Below are 11023 nucleotides of genomic sequence, written 5' to 3'. Positions count from 1 at the left end.
TTTCACACTCTCTCCTTTTTCTTCCTTCTGAAAAAACTACGGTCCTGAGTACTACTGCTGGGGTGGGGTGGGGGTGGGAGGGCAGAAGAGCACAATTATTCTCTTACTTTTAAGGGGAAAGGAAATATCCTCTCTATCTTAGCAGTTTTTCCACAGGATTCAGGGCTAATGGTTCCTCCATCTTCTGCCATTACTCCTTAGCTTTTAATTATCAACTCTGTGAACGGTGAAGTAGCAATCTATTTTGTCCATATTAGAGAATGGGGTGCCAAAGGAATGACGGTGGTTCTGATCATGAAAGAACTAAAAAAGAATGAATAAAACAAAAAAAAACTTCATTCATAAGAAATTTTCTTTCCTGACAAGTTTTTCACTTAGCTGTGACAGAAGTTTAGCGTGGACCCCAAGGAAAGTGGACCCCACACTGGAAGGGCAAAGGCCAGGAGTTTCTGGAACCATATCAGAAGAATCAAAGCATTTAGAAGAGAGGAGACTGAAATAATGGCTAAAGTTTATATAAGGTTCGAAGTTTTGAAAAAGTATTTTATGTAGATGCTATTATCATTCCCAATTTACAGATAAGAAAATGGAGGCTGAGAGAAGTTAAATGCCTTGCTCAGAATCCCAAAGCTAGTTGTGGTCTGACGCAGAATTTTGAAGTCAGGTCTTCCTAGCTCCAAGTCCAAAATGATCTATTATACCACCTCGATGCTTGAAAATATTGCTTTAGTCTGAACCCTTCTGACTGACCTAAAAAAATGATTTAAGAATATCAGTTCTCATTGTTGTGATGCCATTAATATTAGGACCAGACCAAGCCAAGAAGAGACTCAACTTGACTCTTGTAGGGTAGGGAATTGCTGCTGTCAGGTTCTGTAGGATACCCCAATGCTAACTTTAAGAGTTGGGCTGAAATTACACATGCTGTAGGAAAAGGCATAGATGAAGCCTGTGAAACTTCAGTTTCACAGCACCCTCCTAAATGATGCCTCCTTTCACCCAATTCTCCATTACTTTCCATATCAATGACATTGGGAGGGCAGCCATGGTGATAATGGAGTAGCTGAAAGTGTGGGAGATGGGTCCTCACAGTAATAAACATCTCCAAATATTCTCTAGCTGTCCCTCTTCCCATCAGCAATAACCATAAATATAGAGGCAGAAAGGCATTTCAGGCCATCTATTCCAATGCTTTAATTTTACAGATGTGGAAACTGAGGCCCAGAGAAATAAAGTGACTTCTTTTTTAAAAAATGTTTTATTGATGCTTTTTCAGTCAATCAACAAGCATTGTGCTAAATGCCAAGGATGGAAGATCATAGATATAGGTCTGAAAAGGATCTCAGAGGTCATCCTGTCCAACCTCCTCATTTTGCAGATGAAGCTGAGGCCCAGGGATGTTAAGTGGATTGCCCAAGGTCATACACATACTAAGTTTCAGAGGTGGTATTTGAACACATATACCCTTTAGTTTCAGAGGTATTGCTCTTTTTCCTGTACCACATGTCCTCCCACCAAAGTGATGGCACATGCCCTTAAAGAGCTCATATTCTACTGCTCATAGATAAGTAAAGACAGGATAAATAATATATGTAACCCTTGTTTAAAAAAAAACAAAAAAATTTACTCTCTCTTTAAGAAAGAGAGATTAGAATTCCAGTTTTGACTATCATTCTATGAGATGTTTCTCCCTATAGAGTCAAAAAAAGTATATATTTTCTTAACTTTGAACTATAGGACCTATGAGAGGTTTCTGGAGAAAACAGAGATAAAGCAGATGAGGAGAAACTCATTTCATCTTAGATCTGTCAGCTGTTACTTTATGAAGAAATAATTTTATAAGGAGTGAGTCTAGAGAGATATTCTTAGTAGTGATAGCTTTAGATAATCTGAAGACTGTTTTCCTGTCATGCTGGGAAATAAACTAGACAAGAAAGAGAGAAAGAAGTTGAAGATATCTTTCTTTATAAAATTATTGAACCTTTACATTACAAAGAAGAGGATTCTTTCACAGAGTACTTTGTTTCCAGAAATGGGGAAAAAAGTCACCTTCGGTTATAGTTAGGGTTTGAGGTGGCTCTGGCTGTGATTGTTCTTAAAGCTAAAATAGTGTAACTAATTATGCAATTTTTAATTATTGACTTCATTATTAATAAATTGTATATTCAGCAACTTTAAAATTTATGGTCCTTGAAGGATAAAAGACTGAATATATAGAGAGATAACTAATTACTTTGGGCTTAGCACATTTGCTGCTTGCTTAGTGGATACTTGTGTGAGAGGAATGTAGCCCCATTCCCACCTCAGATATTTTTGACAGTCCCCTGAAGAAGAGTGCTGTCATGCTGTGTACTGCGTATGAAAAGGCTGGAACAAATAGGAGGCCACGTAGTCATATGAATGTGGGGAAAATTGGTAACCCAACATGCCCCTTGATTCCAATGCCTGCCTTTCTCAGAGCCTCCAAAAAGCAGACTTCCTGGATGAGATTGATCTCTCCTTGGTTAACTTAGATTGCACCTCAATCCAGAGTCAATCACAAAGCCTCTTTATTTTCTATCACCTAATTATATATTTTTTATATGGATACATATATGTGTATCTTCCATAATTACTGTTTCCTTTGTAATGTTTTTTTGATACCCATGATTGTCTTTTGTGAACTGTTTGGTGGACGGGGAAACTAAACTGGCCTAGATTAAGCTAACTGTGACCCTGCCAGTCTGGGTGGGACTATGGATTGAGAAAACCAATTTCTCCAGTTTATTAAATATATAATACTTTATGAACCAGGGAGAGCTCTAAGCTTAGTTTATTACTTGAGAGATATGTTGGTGTTAATACTAATTAATGGTGAAATATTTTAAAATGCCATGGAATTTCCTTAGAGCTCAGGATAAGACCAAATATGAGAATAAATCAAATAAGTAGGCTTGCCCAAGGGGTTGTAATGTGTAATCTGCCTTGTAGGATAGGTTGAAAATTAGAAATAATGTTTTAAAAAGTTATTAAAATGTTTATAGTTTTTCACTCAGAGAACCGCCCATCCTTCAATACTAGCAGTATACCCTAATGTGGTCAAAGACCAAAATGAAGATCTCATGAAACAAAATACTCATAACACTTTTTGTGGTGGCAAAGAATTATAAAATGTATAAGTGCCCTTTAGCCAAGGAGTGGCTAAACAAAGTATGATATGGTAACAACAATGCTGCTAGCAGCTCCTGTGGAGGTGTAAGACCAATAACACCAGCACACAGGAGGACTGCTAGCACAGATTCTCTGATCTGCTTTTTTTAAAATTTATTTAATATTTTTAGTTTTCAGCATTGATTTTCACAAGAATTTGAATTGCAAATTTTCTCCCCATTTCTACCCTCCCCCCCACTCCAAGATGGCATATATTCTGGTTGCCTCGTTTCCCAGTCAGCCCTTCCTTCTGTCACCCCACTCCCCGCCATCCCCTTTTCCCTTACTTTCTTGTAGGGCAAGATAAATTTCTATGCCCTATTGCCTGTGTATCTTATTTCCTAGTTGCATGCAAAAACTTTTTTTTTGAACATCTGTTTTTAAAACTTTGAGTTCTAAATTCTCTCCCCTCTTCCCTTCCCACCCACCCTCCCTAAGAAGGCAAGCAATTCGGCATAGGCCACATGTGCATCATTTTGTAAAACCCTTCCACAATACTCATGTTGTGAAAGACTAACTATATTTTGCTCCTTCATATCCTATCCCTCTTTATTCAGTTTTCTCCCTTGACCCTCTCCCTTTCCAGAAGTGTTTGTTTTTGATTACCCCCTCCCCCATCTGCCCTCCCTTCTGTCATACCCCCTTTTTATCTCCTTCCTCCTTCTTTCCTGTGGGGTAAGATACCCAATTGAGTGTGTATGGTATTCCCTCCTCGTCAAATCCAATGAGAGCAAGATTCACTCATTCCCCCTCACCTGCCCTCTCTTCTCTTCCTGCAGAACTGCTTTTTCTTGCCACTTTTATGAAAGATAATTTACCCCATTATATCTCTCCCTTTTTCCCTCTCTCAGTATATTCCTCTCTCATTCCTTTATTTGATTTTATTTTTTAGTTATCATCCCTTCATATTCAACTCACCCTGTGCCCTCTGTCTATGTATGTATATATGTATGTATGTATGTATATTCCCTTCAGCTACCCTAATACTGAGGTCTCATGAATTATACACATCATCTTTCCATGTAGGAATGTAAACAAAACAGTTCAACTTTAGCAAGTCCCTTATGATTTCTCTTTCTTGTTTACCTTTTCATGCTTCTCTTGGTTCTTGTGTTTGAAAGTCAAATTTTCTATTCAGCTCTGGTCTTTTCACTGAGAAAGCTTGAAAGTCCTCTATTTTATTGAAAATCCATATTTTACCTTGGAGCATGATACTCATTTTTGCTGGGTAGGTGATTCTTGGTTTTAATCCTAGCTCCATTGACCTCCAGAATATCAGATTCCAAGCCCTTCAATCCCTTAATGTAGAAGCTGCTAGATCTTGGATTATTCTGATTGTGTTTCCACAATACTCAAATTGTTTCTTTCTGGCTACTTGCAGTATTTTCTCCTTGATCTGGGAGCTCTGGAATTTGGCAACAATATTCCTAAGAGTTTTCTTTTTGGGATCTTTTTGAGGAGGTGGTCTGTGGATTCTTTCAATTTCTATTTTACCCTCTGGCTCTAGAATATCAGGGCAGTTCTCCTTGATAATTTCTTGAAAGATGGTATCTAGGCTCTTTTTTTGATCATGGCTTTCAGGTAGTCCAATAATTTTTATATTATCTCTCCTAGATCTATTTTCCAGGTCAGTGGTTTTTCCAATGAGATATTTCACATTGTCTTCCATTTTTTCATTCCTTTGGTTCTGTTTTATAGTATCTTGATTTCTCATCAAGTCACTAGTTTCCACTTCCTCCAATCTAATTTTTAAGGTAGTATTTTCTTCAGTGGTCTATTGGACCTCCCTTTCCATTTGGTTAATTCTGCCTTTCAAGGCATTCTTCTCCTCATTGGCTTTTTGGAACTCTTTTGTCATTTGAGTTAGTCTATTTTTTAAGGTGTTATTTTCTTCAGTATTTTTTGGGTCTCCTTTAGCCAGTCATTGACTTGTTTTTCATGGTTTGCTTGCATCATTCTCATTTCTCTTCCCAATTTTACCTCTACTTCTCTGACTTGCTTTTCCTTATCCTTTTTGACCTCTTCCATGGCCTGAGACCAGTTCATGTTTTTTCTTGGAAGCTTTTGATGTAGGTTCTTTGACTTTGTTGACTTCTTCTGGCTGTGTGTTTTGCTCTTCTTTGTCACCAAAGAAAGATTCCAAAGTCTGAGTCTCAATCTGAGTTTGTTTTCGCTGCCTGGCCATGTTCCCAGCCAACTTACTTGACCCTTGAGTTTTTCTGTCGAGGTACGACTGCTTGTAGAGTATAGAGTACTTTGTCCCAAGGTTGGGGGGCTGCTCTGTTGTTTTCTGAGCTATTTCTACACAGCAAGCTCTGCCACACCAGCACTACTCCTCCCCCAAGAACTGCCAACCCGGACCTGACTCAGATCTAAGCTGGCTCTGCACTCCCATTCAGATCTGCACCTTAATTCCTCCCGCAGGGTGGTCCTGGGGCCTGAAGCAACTGCAGCTGTAGTTCTGTAGCTGCACTTTCTCTGCTGCCCTGGGGGTGGTGGCTGAACCATGAACTCCTTTCACTCCGTCCCAGAAGCTTTTCCCACTAACCTTCTCTGTTGTCTTTGGTGTTTGTGGGTTGAGAAGTCTGGTAACTGCCACAGCTCACTGATTCAGGGACCTAGGGTCTGTTCTGCCCAGCTCTCAGTTTGGTTGGTCCAAGCACAGCTCACGCTGGGCTCTGCTCCACTCCACTCCCAGTTCTGTGGGATAGACCTTACCCTGCAACCGTCCAGGCTGTCCTGGACTGGATCCCTGCTTCCCTCTGCTAGTTTGTGGGTTCTGCAGTTCTAGAATTTGTTCAGAGCCATTTTTATAGGTGTTTGGAGGGACCTGGGGGGAGCTCACTCAAGTCCCTGCTTTCCAGCTGCCCTCTTGGCTCCGCCACCTCTAGCTCCAATCTGCTTTTCCAAGGAAAGCAACTTTAAGAGGTTTACAATCTCATTTTAATTAAACATACATATATCATTCACTTAGTTCAGGGGAAAAAGTCAGCACCTTGAACTTCAGAGAAAACACAAACAGAAATTACAAACAGAGAAAATATAAATAGAGCAAATAACACAAATCAACAGACAGGCTTCTAGCTGTCTGACCAAAGGTATACATACATAGTTATCAGAGAGAGAAGCACCAACATCTGGGTTTACAAAGCTGGGGTGCTCCTTAATGGCTACACACAGTCTCCACACCAACACTTTTCCAATGAGTGAGCCCCCAAGGCAAAACCTCTCCTCCCGAAGTTCTGAGAGTTCTCAATTCTTGATTCTGAGTTCAATGACTATCCTCTGGGTATAGATACCCTTTTTCAGGGCCAGAGGGCTTCACACCTCTCCTGACCTAATTAGCAAAAGGGTGTGGGCCTTCCTACAAACAAAGGCAAGACTCAATCAAAGGCACTTGATTGCCTTAGTGCTGAGAAGCACTCCAAAACAAAAAAACAGTGAAAAGTCCCACTTTGCTTGCCCTTACAGATATATAAATATAAAATAATATTATACAACATTGTGAGAAATTCTTAAAAATTTAATTTCGAGAAATTTGGGAAGGCATAAACTAATATGGAATGAAGTAAGTAGAACTATGAAAAAATATACACATTGACTATTTCCAATGTAAATGGAAAGAACAACAAAACCAAAACTGGATGATGTATAATTATGATGACCAAGATTGTCCACAAAGGATGAGAAAATGTAATCCCTCTCTTCTTCAAAGAGGTGGAGGACTGTGTGTTGGAACTTTTCACATACTTTTCACAGACTATGTTGATGTGTTAGCTTTGCTGAACTACTTTTCTCTCCCTTTTTTTGAATAATTTTTTTTATTTATGTCTTTTTTATATCACTAAAATTTTACTGTTTGCCTTCCCTTCCCCTCCTAGAGAGCTAATCTATATAACAAATAATATTTTTATTTGTTTTGTTTTGGCTGGGCAATTGGGATTAAGTGACTTGCCCAAGGTCACACAGCTAGTACATGTGTCAAGTGTCTGAGGCCAGATTTGAACTCAGGTCCTCCTGACTCCAGGGCTGGTGCAAATAATATTTTTTAAAACAAAAAAAGAAGAGAAAAAATTACCAAAATTGGTTAATGCATAGGAAAAGCCTGAAAATGTATACAATATGCTGTACTTGGGAACCTCCCACCTCTGCAAAGCAGTAGGATGGGGGTGTCTTCTCATGTCTCAGCTTGGAGCCATATTTATTCTTTGTAATTTTGCCACATTCACTTTTGATTTTTTTTTGTGGTGGTGGTGGTTCTTTACCATTACCTTTCATGTCCAAAACTCAATCTTTTCCCCCAAACCCTCTCTTCTTTCTAACATTCCTATTACTGGTGAAAGTACCCTCCTCTTCTCAGTCACCTAGTTTCTGAATGGTAGGATAGTTATCATCCTTGACTCCTTACTCCCCTCTCACCCCACCCAAATCCAATTAGTTGCCAGGTTCTGTTGATTCTCCCTCGTCATTATTTCCTTTGCAATCTCTTCCCTCCTTTCACACTGCAACCATTCTTGGGCAAGCCCCCATCACTTCATAGCTGTTTGGTGTTCCTGCCTCATCTCTTCCCACTCCAATCTATCCTCCACTCAGCTGTCAAATTAATCTCCTTAAAATGTAAGCCTGTACAATGGGGTATAGAAATCTGTCTTGCCCTACAGGAAAATAGAAGAGAAAGGGATAAAGCGGGGTATGGGGTGATAGAAGGGAGGGCAGATTGGAGGAAGGGGTAATCAGAATGTATGCTGTATTGAAGTGGGAGGAGGAGAGAGATGGGGAGAAAATTTGGAACTCAAAATCTTGTAAAAATGAATGTTGAAAAGTAAAAATTAATTAATTTAAAAAATGTAACTCTCTATCACTCTCCTCCCTATTCAATAAACCTCAGTGGCTCCTTATCGCCTCCAGGATCAAATATAAAATCCTCTGGCCTTTAAAGCCTTTCATAACCTGGGCACTTTCTCCGAGTACACTGGAATCCTTTGCTGCTTCTCACACTCTCCTCCACTCCATCTCTTAACTGAACATTTTCATTGGTTTCCCCGGTGCCCAGATTGGTTTCCCCTCCTAATTTCTGCCTCTTTGGTTCCATGTATTTCTTCTAGTCTCAGCTAAAGCCCCATAATCTGCTTTGTTTCCAATTCTTTACTGTCACAAAAAAAGAGCTGCTATAAATATTTTAATGTATAGCCTTTTAAACAACATCTTCCTTGGAGTATAAACTTCATAGTCGAATGAATCACTGGGTTAAGAAGTATGGACATTTTAATCATTTTATTTACATAATTCAAATGGCTTTCCAAAAAGATTGTACTGATTCACAAATTAATTAGTCTAGGATAAGAAGGGAAGTGATTGATTGACTTAAAAAAATCTTTAAAAAATAATAGTAAAAAATGTTTCGTGTAAGAAGACTTTTCCCAATCCTCTGTAATCTTAGCTCCTTCACTTTGAAACTACCCTCAGTTTATCCTGTGTATGTCTTGTCTGTATGTAATTGCTTGTTTGTTGTCTACCCCATTAGACTATGAACTTCTTGAGAACAGGGAATGTATTTTGCCTTTCTCTATACCACTAGTTAGCACAATACCTGGCAGAAAGTAGGTTATTAATAAATGCTATTTGATTATCTGACTGATCACAGTGTGTATAACCACTCACTTCATGTTGCATGTAAATCTTTCAATTTTCTCTGTATTTATTATATTCATGGTAATATTTTTAATATACATCAATTTTGTTTAGCCATTCCCAATCAATCTTTTCTATTCCCAATTCTTAACTGTCACAAAAAGTACTGCTATAAATATTTTAGTGTATAGCCTTCTTTTCAGTGTTTTCTTTGGGGTGTAAAACTGGCAGTAGAATAAATCTTAGGTTAAGAAGTGTGGATATTTTAGTTGTTTTATTTGCATAATTGTAAATTGCTTTCCAAAATTGTTGTACTAATTCAAAGCTCCACCAAAAAAAATGTGCTAGTGTGTTTATCTTCCCACAAGCCCTCCATTATTGACTACTTCTATCTTTTGTCATCTTTGCCAGTTTGTAAGGTGTAAGGGAAAACCTCAGGGTTATTTTTTTAAATTTGTCTTATTATTTTTAGTGATTTTTGAGCTTTCTTTCATATGATTGCTAATAGTTTGCATGGTTTTCTGAGAGACTGTAGAGACTTTGCTTTAGTAGAAAATGGCTTTTGGATATACAATATATATACATATGTTATTTGTTACATATATATGTGTATATATATATATCTTAATTATTTATATATATTTGGATACAAAACCCATCAAAGAAATTTACTAAAAATATTTTTAAATCATCCAACCACCTCACTTCTTATCCTAGATTCATTAATTTGAGCAGGAGCTTTCAATTTCATGTAATCAAAGTTATCATTTGGAATTGCCTCTGTTCCTTATTTGATTAAGAATGTCTCCTACCACTCTACTCGAAGGGTGATAAAACTGTGCATACCCTTTGACCCAAAAGTAACACTACTAGGTCTGTATCCCAAAGAGATTTTTAAAAAAGGAAAAGAACTTATTTGTACAAAAATACTTATAGCAGCTTTTTTGTGATGGCAATGAATTGAAAATTAAGGGGATGTCTGTAAATTGGGGAATGGCTAAACAAGTTGTGGGTTGTAACGGAATACTATTGTGCTATAAGAAATGAAGAGTAGGATGTTTTCAGAAAAAAACCTAGAAAAACTTACATGAATTTTTGCAGATTGAAGTGAGCAGAATTAGAAGAATGTTGTACATAGTAACAACAGTATTCTGTGATGATCAACTGTGAATGACTTGGCTATTCTCAGCAATACAATGATCCAAGACAACTCCGAAGGACTCATGATGAAAAATGCTATCCACTTCCAGAGAAAGAACTGATGGAGTCTGAATGTAGATTGAAGCATACTGTTGTTTTTCATTTTCTTTATGTTTTCTTGGGGTTTTTTTGTCTGCATTTTCTTTCACAACATGACCAAAATGGAAATATATTTTGAATGATTGCACATGTATAACCTATATCAAATTGGTTGCCATCTCAGTCAGGGGCAATGGAAGAGAAAGAGAGAGAATCTGGAGCTCAACTTTTTTTAAAAAAAATGAATGTCGAAAATTGTTTTCACATGTAATTAAAAATATTATTTTAAAAAAGAATATCTCCTATCCATAGTCAGGAAATACATATGATATTTCTCTTATAATTCTATGGCATTATCTTTAATATTAATGTCACACATCAATTTAGAATATATTGTAGAATGTGGCATTAAGTGGTCTTCTAAGCCTAACTTCTCCCAGGCTGTTTTTCAACTTTCCCAGCTGTTTTTATCAAATAGGGAGTTCTTTCCTAAGTAATTTATGTTTTCCAATTTATTGCTGAGTTACATTGTTTCTGATTCTCCCTTGTCTAGTCTGTGCCATTGACCTACCTCTGTGGTTTTTAAAAAAATCAATACCGTAAGATTTTGGCGACTGCTGATTATAATATTTTCTGTTTTCCTGTTTTTATTCAAAGAATTAACTCCTAGTCTTATTTATTCAATGGTTTCCCTTCTTCCAATTTTGCTAATCTCAGCTTTGATTTTCAGGATTTATATTTTGAAATTTAATTAGAGGTTTTTAATTTGACTCTATAATTTAGAAAACATTACATTCCAATTTGTTGATCTGGTGTTTCTTTTATAGATGTACTTAGAGATACAAATATTTGCAGAAGTATTGCTTTGACTCCATCCCAAAAATCTTGGTATAATTTCTCATTATTGTAATTATCTTTAATGAAATTATTGATTGTTTCTATTATATGTTCTTTGATCCACACA

The sequence above is a fragment of the Trichosurus vulpecula genome, chromosome 2 (assembly GCF_011100635.1).
Source record: "Trichosurus vulpecula isolate mTriVul1 chromosome 2, mTriVul1.pri, whole genome shotgun sequence".
NCBI lineage: Eukaryota > Metazoa > Chordata > Mammalia > Diprotodontia > Phalangeridae > Trichosurus > Trichosurus vulpecula.
Note: the sequence above shows the minus strand (reverse complement) of the source record.